At 42.0% G+C, this 19,045-nt stretch overlaps 1 non-coding gene across 1 annotated transcript; it reads right to left on the bottom strand.

Moving 5' to 3' along the window:
* Positions 1 to 8,426: 8,426 nt before the first annotated feature.
* On the bottom strand, positions 8,427 to 8,540 carry LOC140279042 (U5 spliceosomal RNA). The gene has a single exon (XR_011909247.1). It is a non-coding gene; the product is annotated as a U5 spliceosomal RNA (small nuclear RNA).
* Between the last annotated feature and the right edge of the window lie 10,505 nt (positions 8,541 to 19,045).

The following is a 19,045-nucleotide window of genomic DNA, read 5'->3' as shown; positions in this document are numbered from 1 at the left end:
TGTGCGGTTTGATTTTCAAAAAGTTTCTTTCATGTTTTCTAGCAATTATTGATGGACATGTAGACCTTCTTGCAGCTGAACACCTCCGCTCCCGCTTTTGATCATACATTGTCAGGCATTCGCACCTTGTCTTACCCACTTTTTACAAACTTTAGTCGAACAGTCACACCTTTTTGCAGCCGAACACCACCTCTCCCGCTTTTGATGATGTATGGTCCAGCATTCTTACCTTTTCTAACACATTCTTCAGCAATTATGGTCGGACATTCACACCTACTCAGAGCCGAACATCTCCGCTCCCGCATTTGATGGTGTATAGTCGGGCATTCTCACCCTTTCTCATCAGCTTTTTACAAATTATGATCTGACATTCACACCTGCTTTTGATAATGTATTGTTAGGCATTCGCACCTTTTTTTTACCCATTTTTCATGAATTATGGGTGGACATTCACACCTTCCTGCAGCCGAACACCTCCTCTCCCGCTTATGATCATGTGCGGTTTGATATTCGAAAATTTACTTTCTTGTTTTAAAGCAATTATTGATGGACATTCAAACCTTCTTTTTGATGGTGTATAGTCGGGCTTTCGAGCCTTTTCTTCCCGGTTTTTACAAACCATGGTCGGACTTTCACACCTTCTTGTAGCCGAACAACTCCGCTCCCGCTATTGATTGTGTACAGTCGGGTATTTTAACCTTTTCTTACCCGCTTTTTACCAACTATGGTCGGACATTCACACCGTCTTACAGCGGAACACCTCTGCTCCCGCTTTTGATGGTGTATAGTCGGGCATTCGAAGCTTTTCTTACCCGCTTTTTACAAACTATGGTGGGACATTCAAACCTTCTTGTATCCGAAAACCTCCGCTCTCTCTTTTGATCATACATTGTCGGACATTCGCACCTTTTCTTACCCGCTTTTTACAAACCATGGTCGGACTTTCACATCTTCTTGTAGCCGAACACATCCGCTCCCGCTATTGATTGTGTACAGTCGGGTATTTTAACCTTTTCTTACCCACTTTTTACCAAGTATGGTCGGACATTCACACCTTCGTACAGCGGAACACCTCCGCTCCCTCTTTTGATGGTGTATGTTCGGGCATTCAAACCTTTTCTTACCCGCTTTTTCCAAACTATGGTCGGCTATTCACAGCTTCCTCTCCACCATACCTGTATGGTGGGATATTCACACCCACTTGCATCTGAAGACCTCCGCCCCAAATTTTGTTGATATTTAGTCGGACATTCGCACCTTACCCGCTTTTGGCAAACTATGGCCTTCTTGCAGCCAAACACCTCTGATCTCGCTTTTGATGATGTAAGGTTGGGCATTCAGACCTTGCTTCACCTGCTTTTCACCAAATATAGTCGGACATTCACACCTTCTTGCAGCCGAACACTTCCGCTCCACCTTTTAGTGTTCTATCACACCTTTTTTTCACCGCATTTAATACATTATGGTCGGAAATTTTCAACCACTCTCATCCGAAGACCTCTCCTCCCGCTTTTGTTAATATATTTGAACTTTAGTCGGACATTCAAACCTTCTTGCAGCTGAACCACCTCCGCTCCCTGTTTTGATCATATATGGTCTGGCAATACTACCTTTTCTTACCCGTTTGTGAGTAATTATGGCCTGACATTCACACCTACTTGCAGCCGAACACAACCTCTCTCGCTTTTGATGATGTATGGACCGGCATTCTTACCTTTTCTAACACATTTTTCAGCAATTATGGTCGGAGATTCACACCTACTCACAGCCGAACAACTCCGCTCCCACATTTGATGGTGTATAGTCGGGCATTCTCACCCTTTCTCATCAGCTTTTTGCAAATTATGATCTGACATTCACACCTACTTGCAGTCGAACAGCTCTGCTCCCGCTTTTGATTATGTTTGGTTGGATATTCGAACCTTTTCTTAACTTCTTTTTACATATTTTGGTTGGACGTTCACACCTTCTTGTAGCCGAACACTTCCACTCCTGCTTTTGATGATGTATGGTTGGGCATTCACACCTTTTTTTTGCCCATTTTTCAGGAATTATGGGTGGACATTCACACCTTGCAGCTGAACACCTCCTATCCCACTTATGATCATGTGCGGTTTGATTTTCAAAAAGTTTCTTTCATGTTTTCTAGCAATTATTGATGGACATGTAGACCTTCTTGCAGCTGAACACCTCCGCTCCCGCTTTTGATCATACATTGTCAGGCATTCGCACCTTGTCTTACCCACTTTTTACAAACTTTAGTCGAACAGTCACACCTTTTTGCAGCCGAACACCACCTCTCCCGCTTTTGATGATGTATGGTCCAGCATTCTTACCTTTTCTAACACATTCTTCAGCAATTATGGTCGGACATTCACACCTACTCAGAGCCGAACACCTCCGCTCCCGCATTTGATGGTGTATAGTCGGGCATTCTCACCCTTTCTCATCAGCTTTTTACAAATTATGATCTGACATTCACACCTGCTTTTGATAATGTATTGTTAGGCATTCGCACCTTTTTTTTACCCATTTTTCATGAATTATGGGTGGACATTCACACCTTCTTGCAGCCGAACACCTTCTCTCCCGCTTATGATCATGTGCGGTTTGATATTCGAAAATTTACTTTCTTGTTTTAAAGCAATTATTGATGGACATTCAAACCTTCTTTTTGATGGTGTATAGTCGGGCTTTCGAGCCTTTTCTTCCCGGTTTTTACAAACCTTGGTCGGACTTTCACACCTTCTTGTAGCCGAACAACTCCGCTCCCGCTATTGATTGTGTACAGTCGGGTATTTTAACCTTTTCTTACCCGCTTTTTACCAACTATGGTCGGACATTCACACCGTCTTACAGCGGAACACCTCTGCTCCCGCTTTTGATGGTGTATAGTCGGGCATTCGAAGCTTTTCTTACCCGCTTTTTACAAACTATGGTGGGACATTCAAACCTTCTTGTATCCGAAAACCTCCGCTCTCTCTTTTGATCATACATTGTCGGACATTCGCACCTTTTCTTACCCGCTTTTTACAAACCATGGTCGGACTTTCACATCTTCTTGTAGCCGAACACATCCGCTCCCGCTATTGATTGTGTACAGTCGGGTATTTTAACCTTTTCTTACCCGCTTTTTACCAACTATGGTCGGACATTCACACCTTCGTACAGCGGAACACCTCCGCTCCCTCTTTTGATGGTGTATGTTCGGGCATTCAAACCTTTTCTTACCCGCTTTTTCCAAACTATGGTCGGCTATTCACAGCTTCCTCTCCACCATACTTGTATGGTGGAATATTCACACCCACTTGCATCCGAAGACCTCCGCCCCAAATTTTGTTGATATTTAGTCGGACATTCGCACCTTACCCGCTTTTGGAAAACTATGGCCTTCTTGCAGCCAAACACCTCTGATCTCGCTTTTGATGATGTAAGGTTGGGCATTCAGACCTTGCTTCACCTGCTTTTCACCAAATATAGTCGGACATTCACACCTTCTTGCAGCCGAACACTTCCGCTTTTAGTGTTCTATGAGGCATTCACATATTTTTTTTCACCGTATTTTATAGATTATGGTTGGAAATTCTCACCCACTCTCATCCGAAGACCTCTCCTCCCGCTTTTGTTAATATATAGTCGGGCATTCGAACCTTTTCTTACCCGCTTTTTACAAATTATAGTCGAACATTCACACCTACTTGCAGCTGAATACTTCCGCTCCACCTTTTAGGTATGTATGGTTGGCATTTGCACCTCTTTTTATACTGATTGCTGAAGATTAAGTTGTACTTTCTCAAACTACAACATTTTTTTATTTGTTGAAACTTGATTTGAAGTGGATAAATAAGGAGGAGAAACAGTTTTATGATAGAAGGAATTAATTTTATAGCAAAATCTGTACTTCGTCATATGTCGAGAGATGCTTATTGCTGAAGAAGTTCTTTCTCATTCTACAAAGTACAACGTTGTTTATCGTTGAAACTTGATTAGACATGAATAAATATGAAGGACAAAGCAGTCTTAACTTGGTTTGAGTTAAGGAATTCGTTTTATAGGAGAATCCGAATTCGTGCATAACTCATAAAATAGAGCTTATTTTCGGATTCCTGAAGAATGATTCTGGTTCTTTCTCATAATACAAAGTTTGTTGTTTATTGTTGAAACTTCATCAGAAGTGAAGAAATAAATGAATGCCTATCAACAAATGTGGGATCTAAACTCTAGTGCTTCCTCTAAAATAATTTCCTTTCTCAATTTAGAAATGTGTGTGTGTAAGTCACAACACCCGTGACACCAAAACGGCTTTCTTTTCTCTACACTCTGCACTATGAGCACACACACCAAATCAGAAAGGCTTTTTTCTCTCTTTTCTACATTATGGACTGTGGGGACACAAAACCGCTCTCTCTCTTTTTTTTTTTATCGTGTGCCAGGGCGTTGTCTCATGTATTAGATTATGCTTAAGATACGAATGGGTTTATCAGTCACATCAGAATCCATACATACTGATCCTCCCGTAATAAAATGGTCGGATCTTATCAAACACACTTTGTTTCTTGTGACAATCAAGTCAGCGAAACAGCGTATACACGTCAAGACACTGAATCAAGTTTGCCACAAGAACTCATAAGTTTGGCAGTATTGCTCTGCCATCAGCAATGATACACCCATTTTATTTTCGTGAGACATGTGCAAGCACCTGTTCATCTACTGTTCTATCACTATGAATTAGTAATCTATTATCAATAAGGATACTTCTACAACTACTATCAAAGTATGTCCGGACTTCTTATGTTGTCAGTTGCTATATATGAATAAGTGGGGAGCTACTGACAAGCATTAAGCATGTCACACAGCCCAAACATATAACATTTCAGGACACACCACACAGTTAACAACCACAGTGAAGCGTGTCAAAGCCCAAACATGTAACATTCAACAGGACACTTACACAACACATTCAAATCAAACAGTCAGACAACATACAAGAACATATACCCCAGCCGGCATTGCTCCCTGCCTATTTTCGTACAGCACACTATGTGTGCGCACACCTTTATTCACAAACTCTTCAACTTATACTCTTTTACCGAAGCTGCTACAGCTCGATTGGCCAAATACCCTTAGATCCTATTTCGGTGAATTTGACATCTGCCTTGTATGTAACAGATTAGCGGTTTAGCAGTTTTAATTTAGTTTGAGTGAAGGAATTAATTTTATAGCAAAATCCGAAATCGTGAAGAACTAAGCTTATTCTCGGATTCCTGAATCTTTAGATTTGCTCTTTCTTTTACTGCAAAGTACAATGTTGAGCAGCACTAATGAGTTGTTTCTATTTTTGGCAGGCTTTACCTTTGCGGGTGAAGCCCTTTCTGTCTGTGCAAAAGAAATCTTCTTACTGTGCAGAGTGACTTCTCTGAGTAGAGTCGCCTTACTTGTTGCGACTGTGCCGATGTTCGAAGCTGGAGTGCAAAGTTGTTGCTTGAATGGTGCTTGCTGGAGCGTGCGGGAGTGCAAAGTTATACCATTTAAAAGGGCTGAAGAGTGCTCAGTGCAGCGGGTGGGCGACACTCTGGCCACCTTGAAAACCGAGATTACATCCACTACCAGGGGCAGCCCAAGTTCTGCCGCAAGTGTGGTGAGCATGGGCACCTGGTTGAGGCTTGTACCAAGGTGTTATGTGGGAAGAGCAGAGAAATTGGGCAAACTTTTGGAGAGTGTCCAAATGGCAGGAAATGTAATCTCTGTGGAGAATTAAATCACCTCTTCAGAGATTGCCCTAAATCTTTTGCCAACAAATTAAAGACGGTAAAGCCACAGTCAAGCCAACAAAGAGAAGGACCAAAGGTGGCAGTTGGTGAACAAAGTGAAGAGGTTGACCCAATAAATTCAAACTTCCCGCCAAAAGCTTGGATTGGAAGTGAGGAGCAAAAAGGGGAGGGGCCTGTAGAGGCCTCACCACTCAGTGTTGAAGTCTGTGAGAATTCACAGGCAGAGGGTGGAGCTACGCTAAATGAGGAGGAAGAGCAGACAGGTGAGTCTAGTGAAGATACTCACCTCCCCGAAGGTCAACAGCCGAAGAGGACGGCATCTGAGCCTCTGATTCCCCAGTGGTATCAGAGAAGAGGGGAAGGGTTAGGTCCCTTTCAGACAGTTCTTCAGTGGAAGAACCTAGAGTCTTCCCCTCCGACTCACCAAATGAGGTCTCCTTTTTAACTTCAGCTCTGCACTCGACCCCCAGGGACTCAAAGTTAAATGCAACATTGCGTCAGAGGCCAACACCGAGAGTCCGAAAAGGAAATATAGATCACCCTACTCACTTTTCACCTAAAGAAATGAAGGAAGAGCTAGTTTCCCAAGAAATAACCTGTGTGTAATTTGTTTTGATAACTTAGAAAAACGAAAATGACATACCTACTTTCCTTTATGCTTTTAATGGTTCTCACCTTCTCAACACTAAATGTGAGAAGTGTGAAATCAAAGACAAGAGCCCAGAGTATTTTATCCATCTTAGACTCCATAAAATCAGATGTGTTTTTAATACAAGAATGTGGACTACCTTTTTTAAAAAACCATAGACAATGGGAGGAAATGTGGCCCCATTTATCGATATGGAGTGGCTCAAATCAAAATAAAAATGATGGTGTGGCCATTCTAATTAAAAATCCGCATGTTCTGGTGAAAGGTAGCACAGTGGTGAGAGACGGACGGGCACTTTTAGCACACTTGAATTTTATGGGGCAAGACTTTAACCTCTTAAATATTTATGGTTTCAATGGAAAAAATGAAAGGTATGACCTTTTAGAAGATATACAGCTTTACATGCTAGGGCAAGTACCTTTAGTTGTAGGAGGGGATTTTAACTGTATCTTGAGCAGGAAAGATAGAAAAAGAGCAGGGGTAGATTTTAAAGTGGATAAGACTTCGATTTTACTTCAGGGCATATGCAGGGATTTTAAGCTTACTGACTGTTTTAAAACCATGCATCCCAGAGAGGAGGGCTTCACCTGGTTTAGTCATGATGGCACCAGAGCCTCTCGCATTGATTATTTCTTTACTAGAGATTGCCCACCCACTGATGTTAGATTAACCCCTGTTTTCTTTTCAGACCACCTTATGCTCTCCTGCACCCTTTCACCCCCTTCTGGTGTGACGGTAGGAAGTGGTCTGTGGAAACTCAACTGTTCCCTGTTGGAGGATGAAATCATAGTCAGTCAGTACAGGGAATGTTATAAAGAGTGGCAGACCCTTCAAGACCTCTACGAAACACATGCACAATGGTGGGAAATGGTGAAGGAAACGACCCAGACTTTTTTTAAACAGCAAGGTAAACGTAAAAAAAGGAAAGAGAATAGATGTATGATGGGACTACATAAACGCTTACAGCGCTACTTTAAACTAAATCAGTGTGGCATAGACTTTAAAGAAGAAATCAAAGATGTCAAAAAGGAAATGTCAGTTTTAGCAGAAATAAAGAGTAAAGGAATTTTTGTAAGAAGCAGGGAGCAGGAAATTGAGGAAGGTGAAAAAGAAAGAAAGTTATAAATAAAAAGGAGTGTATTCAAAATCTAAAAAGAGAAGATGGGTTTTTAACAAAATCCACACAAGAGATGATTGAAACTGTACATACCTTTTATAGTAACATGTACAAAGAGAAACCAGTGCACTTGGAAACATCGGCAGAAATCTTAAAATTCGTTGACAAAACCGTAAAAGAGAATGCACACTTGACACAGAATTTTACTGCTTTAGAGTTAAAAAAATGCCTAACAGGTTTTAAGAGAAGTCGAGCTCCGGGTTTAGACGGGCTTCCTGCAGAATTCTATCTGACCTATTGGGACCTTTTATCATCAGACATTTTAGATGTTTTTAAAGATTTTGAAAAACTCGACCGACTGCCTGACAGTTTTAGAGTGGGAATAGTGACTCTACTTTATAAAAAAAATGATAAGACTGACCTAAAGAATTGGAGGCCCATCACACTTTTAAACTTTGACTGTAAACTTTTTAGCAAGGTTTTAGCGACACGGATGTCCTCTGTTTTAGAGGAGGTAATTCACCCAGACCAAGCTTGTGCCATCTCAGGGAGACAACTCACCGACAGCCTCGTACTGATTCGAGACATCATTGATTACGCTAGAGACAGAAACACCCGGCTTGTCATCTTAAATTTAGACTTTGAAAAAGCATTTGATCGGGTCTCGCATCAATATCTCTTTCAGGTGTTGCAGCCATCGAAAAGGGCCCGATTGTTCCTACTTGGTGAGCTTTGCTTGGTTGAGACGCTTGCCCCCCCCCCCCCCGCTCCTCGGCTGACCAAGTAGAAACAATCTATTCGATGGCTGCCTTGTCTTGTAAGGCGACTCTACTCAGAGAAGTCACTCTGCAAAGTAGCAAGATTTCTTTTGCACAGACAGAAAGGGCTTCACCCGCAAAGGTAAAGCCTGCCAATAATAGAAACAACTCATTAGTGCTGCTCTCCACGGAAGTCTTTAGTAAAAGGCGAAAGACTTGTATGTTATGAAGAGAAACCAGAGTACGATTATCCGTCACTGCGGGAGCAGGGCATCAGGCTAGTTGGTATAGCCACCTTCCCCATGGTGAGCTTTGCTTGGTTGAGACGCTTGCCCCCCCCCCCCCCCCCCCCCCTGCTCCTCGGCTGACCAAGTAGGAACAATCGGGCCCTATTCGATGGCTGCCTTGTCTTTTACTCTATGCAAAAGACAAGGCAGCAACAAAAACACCACGAGAATCCCGTATTGAGGCTTTGTTCTGACCGCTCATTCGGTGTCGCGTTTCTTTCAAGCAATTCTCCCGGTTAGCCGACACTCGGCTCGCTCCCATAGCCGTGTTAAAGTCTACTTCGCATTCACTCTCTTTTCTCAGCAGACTCTTGGGATTTTATCTATAAAATGAATTCCTTCACTCAAACTATGTTAAAACTGCTTTGTCGTTCATATTTACCATGTCTAGAAAGATTTAAACAAAAAAAACAACGTTGTACTTTGCAGTAAAAGAAAGAGCAAATCTAAAGTTTCAGGAATCCGAGAATAAGCTTACTTTCATGAGTGCTTCACGATTTCGGATTTTGCTATAAAATGAATTCCTTCACTCAAACTAAATTAAAACTGCTAAACCGCTAATCTGTTACATGTAAGGCAGATGTCAAATTCACCGAAATAGGATCTAAGGGTATTCGGCCAATCGAGCTGTAGCAGCTTCGGTAAAAGAGTATAAGTTGAAGAGTTTGTGAATAAAGGTGTGCGCACACATAGTGTGCTGTACGAAAATAGGCAGGGAGCAATGCCGGCTGGGGTATATGTTCTTGTATGTTGTCTGACTGTTTGATTTGAATGTGTTGTGTAAGTGTCCTGTTGAATGTTACATGTTTGGGCTTTGACACGCTTCACTGTGGTTGTTAACTGTGTGGTGTGTCCTGAAATGTTATATGTTTGGGCTGTGTGACATGCTTAATGCTTGTCAGTAGCTCCCCACTTATTCATATATAGCAACTGACAACATAAGAAGTCCGGACATACTTTGATAGTAGTTGTAGAAGTATCCTTATTGATAATAGATCACTAATTCATAGTGATAGAACAGTAGATGAACAGGTGCTTGCACATGTCTCACGAAAATAAAATGGGTGTATCATTGCTGATGGCAGAGCAATACTGCCAAACTTATGAGTTCTTGTGGCAAACTTGATTCAGTGTCTTGACGTGTATACGCTGTTTCGCTGACTTGATTGTCACAAGAAACAAAGTGTGTTTGATAAGATCCGACCATTTTATTACGGGAGGATCAGTATGTATGGATTCTGATGTGACTGATAAACCCATTCGTATCTTAAGCATAATCTAATACATGAGACAACGCCCTGGCACACGATAAAAAAAAAAAGAGAGAGAGCGGTTTTGTGTCCCCACAGTCCATAATGTAGAAAAGAGAGAAAAAAGCCTTTCTGATTTGGTGTGTGTGCTCATAGTGCAGAGTGTAGAGAAAAGAAAGCCGTTTTGGTGTCACGGGTGTTGTGACTTACACACACACATTTCTAAATTGAGAAAGGAAATTATTTTAGAGGAAGCACTAGAGTTTAGATCCCACATTTGTTGATAGGCATTCATTTATTTCTTCACTTCTGATGAAGTTTCAACAATAAACAACAAACTTTGTATTATGAGAAAGAACCAGAATCATTCTTCAGGAATCCGAAAATAAGCTCTATTTTATGAGTTATGCACGAATTCGGATTCTCCTATAAAACGAATTCCTTAACTCAAACCAAGTTAAGACTGCTTTGTCCTTCATATTTATTCATGTCTAATCAAGTTTCAACGATAAACAACGTTGTACTTTGTAGAATGAGAAAGAACTTCTTCAGCAATAAGCATCTCTCGACATATGACGAAATACAGATTTTGCTATAAAATTAATTCCTTCTATCAGCCTGACTTAAAACTGTTTGTCCTCCTTATTTATCCACTTCAAATCAAGTTTCAACAATTAAAAAAAATTTGTAGTTTGAGAAAGAACAACTTAATCTTCAGCAATCAGTATAAAAAGAGGTGCAAATGCCAACCATACATACCTAAAAGGTGGAGCGGAAGTATTCAGCTGCAAGTAGGTGTGAATGTTCGACCATAATTTGTAAAAAGCGGGTAAGAAAAGGTTCGAATGCCCGACTATATATTAACAAAAGCGGGAGGAGATGTCTTCGGATGAGAGTGGGTGAGAATTTCCAACCATAATCTATAAAATACGGTGAAAAAATATATGTGAATGCCTCATAGAACACTAAAAGCGGAAGTGTTCGGCTGCAAGAAGGTGTGAATGTCCGACTATATTTGGTGAAAAGCAGGTGAAGCAAGGTCTGAATGCCCAACCTTACATCATCAAAAGCGAGATCAGAGGTGTTTGGCTGAAAGAAGGCCATAGTTTGCCAAAAGCGGGTAAGGTGCGAATGACCGACTAAATATCAACAAAAGTGGGGGCGGAGGTCTTCGGATGCAAGTGGGTGTGAATATCCCACCATACAAGTATGGTGGAGAGGAAGCTGTGAATGGCCGACCATAGTAAAAGGCGGGTGAGAGAAGGTGCGAATGTCAAACCATACATAATCAAAAGAAGGAGCAGAGGTGTTCTGCTGTAAGAAGGTGTGAATGTCCAACCATAGTTGGTAAAAAGCGGGTAAGAAAAGGTTAAAATACCCGACTGTACACAATCAATAGCGGGAGCGGAGTTGTTCGGCTACTAAAAGGTGTGAAAGTCCGACCATGGTTTGTAAAAAGCGGGTAAGAAAAGGTGCGAATGCCCGACAATGTATGATCAAAAGAGGGAGTGGAGGTTTTCGGCTGCAAGAAGGTCTGAATGTCCAACCATAATTTGTAAAAACCGGGGAAGAAAAGGCTCGAAAGCCCGACTATACACCATCAAAAGTGGGAGCGGAGGTGTTCAGCTGCAAGACGGTCTGAATGTCCATCAATAATTTATAGAAAACATGAAAGAAAATTTTCGAATATCAAACTGCACATGATCATAAGCGGGAGAGGAGGTGTTCAGCTGCAAGAAGGTGTGAATGTCTACCCATAATTACTGAAAAATGGGTAAGAAAAGGTGCGAATGCCTAACCATACATCATCAAAAGAGGGAGCGGAGGTGTTCCGCTGTAAGACGGTGTGAATGTCCGACCATAGATGGTAAAAAGCGGGTAAGAAAAGGTTAAATTACCCGACTGTACACAATTAAAAGAGGAAGCGGAGTTGTTCAGCTAAGAGAAGGTGTGAAAGTCCGACCTTGGTTTGTAAAAAGCGGGTAAGAAAAGGTTCGTATGCCCGAATATACACCATCAAAAGCGGAAGCGGAGGTGTTCGGCTGCAAGATATTGTGAACATCCGACCAAAGTTTGTAAAAAGCAGTTAAGAAAAGGTTCGAATATCTAACCAAACATAATCAAAAGCGGGAGCAGAGCTGTTCGACTGCAAGTAGGTGTGAATGTCAGATCATAATTTGCAAAAAGCTGATGAGAAAGGGTAAGAATGTCCGACTATACACCATCAAATGCGGTAGCGGAGTTGTTCGGCTGTGAGTAGGTGTGAATCTCCAACCATAATTGCTGAAAAATGTGTTAGAAAAGGTAAAAATGCCGGTCCATACATCATCAAAATCGGGAGAGGTGGTGTTCAGCTGCAAGAAGGTCTAAATGTCCATCAATAATTGCTAGAAAACATGAAAGAAAATTTTCGAAAATCAAACCTTACATGATCATTAGCGGGAGAGGAGGTGTTCCGCTGTACGAAGGTGTGAATGTCCGACCATAGTTGGTAAAAAGCGGGTAAGAAAAGGTTAAAATACCCGACTGTACACAATCAATAGCGGGAGCGGAGTTGTTCGGCTACAAGAAGGTGTGAAAGTCCGACCATGGTTTGTAAAAACCAGGTAGAAAAGGCTCGAAAGCCCGACTATACACCATCAAAAAGAAGGTTTGAATGTCCATCAATAATTGCTTTAAAACAAGAAAGTAAATTTTCGAATATCAAACCGCACATGATCATAAGCGGGAGAGGAGGTGTTCGGCTGCAGGATGGTGTGAATGTCCACCCATAATTCATGAAAAATGGGTAAAAAAAAGGTGTGAATGCCTAACAATACATTATCAAAAGCAGGTGTGAATGTCAGATCATAATTTGTAAAAAGCTGATGAGAAAGGGTGAGAATGCCCGACTATACACCATCAAATGCAGGAGCGGAGGTGTTCGGCTCTTAGTAGGTGTGAATGTCCGACCATAATTGCTGAAGAATGTGTTAGAAAAGGTAAGAATGCTGGACCATACATCATCAAAAGCGGGAGAGGTGGTGTTCGGCTGCAAAAAGGTGTGACTGTTCGACTAAAGTTTGTAAAAAGTGGGTAAGACAAGGTGCGAATGCCTGACAATGTATGATCAAAAGCGGGAGCGGAGGTGTTCAGCTGCAAGAAGGTCTACATGTCCATCAATAATTGCTAGAAAACATGAAAGAAACTTTTCGAAAATCAAACCGCACATGATCATAAGTGGGATAGGAGGTGTTCAGCTGCAAGGTGTGAATGTCCACCCATAATTCCTGAAAAATGGGCAAAAAAAAGGTGTGAATGCCCAACCATACATCATCAAAAGCAGGAGTGGAAGTGTTCGGCTACAAGAAGGTGTGAACGTCCAACCAAAATATGTAAAAAGAAGTTAAGAAAAGGTTCGAATATCCAACCAAACATAATCAAAAGCGGGAGCAGAGCTGTTCGACTGCAAGTAGGTGTGAATGTCAGATCATAATTTGCAAAAAGCTGATGAGAAAGGGTGAGAATGCCCGACTATACATCATCAAATGCGGGAGCGGAGTTGTTCGGCTGTGAGTAGGTGTGAATCTCCGACCATAATTGCTGAAAAATGTGTTAGAAAAGGTAAAAATGCCGGTCCATACATCATCAAAAGCGGGAGCAGAGCTGTTCGACTGCAAGTAGGTGTGAATGTCAGATCATAATTTGCAAAAAGCTGATGAGAAAGGTTGAGAATGCCCGACTATACACCATCAAATGCGGGAGCGGAGTTGTTCGGCTGTGAGTAGGTGTGAATCTCCGACCATAATTGCTGAAAAATGTGTTAGAAAAGGTAAGAATGCCGGTCCATACATCATCAAAAGCGAGAGAGGTTGTGTTCGGCTGCAAGTAGGTGTGAATGTCCAGCCATAATTACTCACAAACGGGTAAGAAAAGGTAGTATTGCCAGACCATATATGATCAAAACAGGGAGCGGAGGTGGTTCAGCTGCAAGAAGGTTTGAATGTCCGACTAAAGTTCAAATATATTAACAAAAGCGGGAGGAGAGGTCTTCGGATGAGAGTGGTTGAAAATTTCCGACCATAATGTATAAAATGCGGTGAAAAAAAGGTGTGATAGAACACTAAAAGGTGGAGCGGAAGTGTTCGGCTGCAAGAAGGTGTGAATGTCCGACTATATTTGGTGAAAAGCAGGTGAAGCAAGGTCTGAATGCCCAACCTTACATCATCAAAAGCGAGATCAGAGGTGTTTGGCTGCAAGAAGGCCATAGTTTGCCAAAAGCGGGTAAGGTGCGAATGTCCGACTAAATATCAACAAAATTTTGGGCGGAGGTCTTCGGATGCAAGTGGGTGTGAATGTCCGACTATATTTGGTGAAAAGCAGGTGAAGCAAGGTCTGAATGCCCAACCTTACATCATCAAAAGCGAGATCAGAGGTGTTTGGCTGCAAGAAGGCCATAGTTTGCCAAAAGCGGGTAAGGTTCGAATGTCCGACTAAATATCAACAAAATTTGGGGCGGAGGTCTTCGGATGCAAGTGGGTGTGAATATCCCACCATACAAGTATGGTGGAGAGGAAGCTGTGAATAGCTGACCATAGTTTGGAAAAAGCGGGTAAGAAAAGGTTTGAATGCCCGAACATACACCATCAAAAGAGGGAGCGGAGGTGTTCCGCTGTACGAAGGTGTGAATGTCCGACCATACTTGGTAAAAAGCGGGTAAGAAAAGGTTAAAATACCCGACTGTACACAATCAATAGCGGGAGCGGATGTGTTCGGCTACAAGAAGATGTGAAAGTCCGACCATGGTTTGTAAAAAGCGGGTAAGAAAAGGTGCGAATGTCCGACAATGTATGATCAAAAGAGAGAGCGGAGGTTTTCGGATACAAGAAGGTTTGAATGTCCCACCATAGTTTGTAAAAAGCGGGTAAGAAAAGGTTCGAATGCCCGACTATACACCATCAAAAGCGGGAGCAGAGGTGTTCCGCTGTAAGATGGTGTGAATGTCCGACCATAGTTGGTAAAAAGCGGGTAAGAAAAGGTTAAAATACCCGACTGTACACAATCAATAGCGGGAGCGGAGTTGTTCGGCTACAAGAAGGTGTGAAAGTCCGACCATGGTTTGTAAAAACCGGGAAAAAAAGGCTCGAAAGCCCGACTATACACCATCAAAAAGAAGGTTTGAATGTCCATCAATAATTGCTTTAAAACAAGAAAGTAAATTTTCGAATATCAAACCGCACATGATCATAAGCGGGAGAGGAGGTGTTCGGCTGCAAGAAGGTGTGAATGTCCACCCATAATTCATGAAAAATGGGTAAAAAAAAAGGTGCGAATGCCTAACAATACATTATCAAAAGCAGGTGTGAATGTCAGATCATAATTTGTAAAAAGCTGATGAGAAAGGGTGAGAATGCCCGACTATACACCATCAAATGCGGGAGCGGTGGTGTTCGGCTCTGAGTAGGTGTGAATCTCCGACCATAATTGCTGAAGAATGTGTTAGAAAAGGTAAGAATGCTGGACCATACATCATCAAAAGCGGGAGAGGTGGTGTTCGGCTTCAAAAAGGTGTGACTGTTCGACTAAAGTTTGTAATAAGTGGGTAAGACAAGGTGCGAATGCCTGACAATGTATGATCAAAAGCGGGAGCGGAGGTGTTCAGCTGCAAGAAGGTCTACATGTCCATCAATAATTGCTAGAAAACATGAAAGAAACTTTTCGAAAATCAAACCGCACATGATCATAAGTGGGATAGGAGGTGTTCAGCTGCAAGGTGTGAATTTCCACTCATAATTACTGAAAAATGGACAAAAAAAATGTGTGAATGCCCAACCATACATCATCAAAAGCAGGAGTGGAAGTGTTCGGCTACAAGAAGGTGTGAACGTCCAACCAAAATATGTAAAAAGAAGTTAAGAAAAGGTTCGAATATCCAACCAAACATAATCAAAAGCGGGAGCAGAGCTGTTCGACTGCAAGTAGGTGTGAATGTCAGATCATAATTTGCAAAAAGCTGATGAGAAAGGGTGAGAATGACCGACTATACATCATCAAATGCGGGAGCGGAGTTGTTCGGCTGTGAGTAGGTGTGAATCTCCAACCATAATTGCTGAAAAATGTGTTAGAAAAGGTAAAAATGCCGGTCCATACATCATCAAAAGCGAGAGAGGTTGTGCTCGACTGCAAGTAGGTGTGAATGTCCAGCCATAATTACTCACAAACGGGTAAGAAAAGGTAGTAGCCAGACCATATATGATCAAAACAGGGAGCGGAGGTGGTTCAGCTGCAAGAAGGTTTGAATGTAAAACTAAAGTTCAAATATATTAACAAAAGCGGGAGGAGAGGTCTTCGGATGAGAGTGGTTGAAAATTTCCAACCATAATGTATAAAATGCGGTGAAAAAAAAGGTGTGATAGAACACTAAAAGGTGGAGCGGAAGTGTTCGGCTGCAAGAAGGTGTGAATGTCCGACTACAGTGTACAGTCGGGTATTTTAACCTTTTCTTACCCGCTTTTTACCAACTATGGTCGGACATTCACACCTTCTTACAGCGGAACACCTCCGCTCCCTCTTTTGATAGTGTATGTTCGGGCATTCGAACCTATTCTTACCCCCTTTTTACAAACTATGCTCGGAGCTTCGCTCCGGTATTTGATGGTGTATAGTCAGGCATTCTCAACCTTTCTCATCAGCTTTTTGCAAATTCAAATTCACACCTACTTGCAGTCGAACAGCTCTGCTCCCGCTTTTGATTATGTTTGGTTGGATATTCGAACCTTTTCTTTACTGCTTTTTAAAAACTTTGGTCGGACGTTCACACCTTCTTGCAGCCGAACACCTCCGCTTCCGCTTTTGATGGTATATATTCGGGCATTCGAACCTTTTCTTACCCGTTTTTTACAAACCATGGTCGGACTGTCACACATTCTTGTAGCCAAACACATCCGCTCCCGCTATTGATTGTGTACAGTCGGGTATTTTAACCTTTTCTTACCCGTTTTATACCAACTATGGTCTGACATTCACACCTTCTTACAGCGGAACTCCTCCGCTCCCTCTTTTGATGGTGTATGTTTGGGCATTCGAACCTTTTCTTACCCGCTTTTTACAAACTATGCTCGGACATTCAAACCTTCTTGTAGCCGAACACATCCACTCCTGCTTTTGATGATGTATGGTTGGGCATTCAAACCTACTTGTTGCCCGCTTTTCATTAATTTTGGGTGGACATTCACACCTTGTCACAGCCAAACACCTCCGCTCCCTGTTTTGATCATGTATGGTTGGACATTCGCACCTTTTCTCACCCGCTTTTTGCAAACTATGGTCGGCTGTTCACAGCTTCCTCTCCACCATACTTGTATGGTGGGATATTCACACCCACTTGCATCCGAAGACCTTTTGTTGATATTTAGTCGGTCATTCGCAGCTTACCCGCTTTTGGCAAACTAAGGCCTTCTTGCAGCCAAACACCTCTGATCTCGCTTTTGATGATGTAAGGTTGGGCATTCAGACCTTGCTTCACCTGCTTTTCACCAAATATAGTCAGACATTCACACCTTCTTGCAGCCGAACACTTCCGCTCCACCTTTTAGTGTTCTATCACACCTTTTTTTTCACCGCATTTTATAGATTATGGTTGGAAATTCTCAACCACTCTCATCCGAACACCTCTCCTCCCGCTTTTGTTAATATATTTGAACTTAAGTCGGACATTCACACCTTCTTGCAGCTGAACCACCTCCGCTCCCGCTTATGATCATGTGCGGTTTGATATTCGAAAATTTTCTTTCATGTTTTAAAGCAATTATTGATGGACATTCAAATCTTCTTGTAGCCGAACACATCCACTCCTGCTTTTGATGATGTATGGTTTGGCATTCGCACTCTTTTTTTACCCATTTTTCAGGAATTATGGGTGGACATTCAGACCTTCTTGCAGCCGAAAACCTCCGCTCCCTCTTTTGATCATACATTGTCGGGCATTCGCACCTTGTCTTACCCGCTTTTTATAAACTTTAGTCGGACATTCACACCTTCTTGCAGCTGAACGACCTCCGCTCCCTGTTTTGATCATGTATGGTCTGGCAATACTACCTTTTCTTACCCGTTTGTGAGTAATTAATCCCAAAATATTGAGCATAAAATAAGTCTTTATGCTGATGATGTGTTACTTTTCCTTCAGAACTCACAGACGTCTCTCACTCACACGATCACACTCATAAATAAATTCTCAGCACTTTCTGACTGGTCTAAGACCACAGTTCTGCCCATTAACTGTAGGGTCCATAATATAACTGCGATCACTTTACAGTCAGGAAATATTAGATATTTAGGCATAAACATTTCCTCCAGGCTCTCAGAGCTAACAAAGCTAAATTATGTGCAATTATTAAAGACAGTAGAGGACGATCTCTCTCGTTGGAAGTCCTTACCTATATCACTTATGGGGAGAGTTACATCCATTAAAATGATGATACTACCAAAAGTTAACTATTTGTTTTCAATGATCCCCATAAAACCATCTGCTACTTGGTTTAAGTCACTAGATTCATGCATCTCCAAATTTCTGTGGAAAAACAAACCACCACGTATTAGTTTAAAAACCCTACAGAAGACCAAGGACAGTGGTGTATTAGATTTACCTCATTTTCAGCACTATTCCTTAGCCAATAGGTTACAATATATATCAAAATGGTTTAAACCTTGTTGTTGTCACAGTTCCCAGAGACGTTGTAATCGTTGAGGATTCTATATTCACCCCCTCATTAGAGGCACGTGTTGAAGATTGATGACACTGAATCTTCTTCTCTGTTCATTGCTGGCATCATTCCCAGCATCGTAAGTGTTCGTGGCATTGTTAGCCTCTTCTTCTGGATCTTGATATCGAGAATCCTTTTGTATTTCTGGTTTGTCAGTCCTCTCTCTTCGTTCACCGGAGTCTTCGTCTTTTTGTCCTTGAGTTTGCTGATTTTTTCTTCTTTTGATGCCTTGACACAATGTGACAGGTGATACCACGTGGGAGATCCTTTAACTTGGACTGCTGTCCCTGTGCTGCGAAATGGCTGTGCTGCTCAAATGGTCTCTCCTTCATCATGGTTACATGCTGCCATTCCGACATCTCGCCATTCCGACATGGGTCTCCAATTGTCGGAATGGCGACACTTAATTTTTTATCAAACGTCCCGCCATTCCGACACTTTTTTCCTCCTATGGTCGGAATGGCGGTATGTT

This window comes from Leuresthes tenuis, unplaced genomic scaffold (assembly GCF_036924035.1).
Source record: "Leuresthes tenuis unplaced genomic scaffold, fLeuTen1.0.hap1 SCAF_20, whole genome shotgun sequence".
NCBI lineage: Eukaryota > Metazoa > Chordata > Actinopteri > Atheriniformes > Atherinopsidae > Leuresthes > Leuresthes tenuis.
Note: the sequence above shows the minus strand (reverse complement) of the source record. Positions and strands in the feature narration are given on the sequence as shown.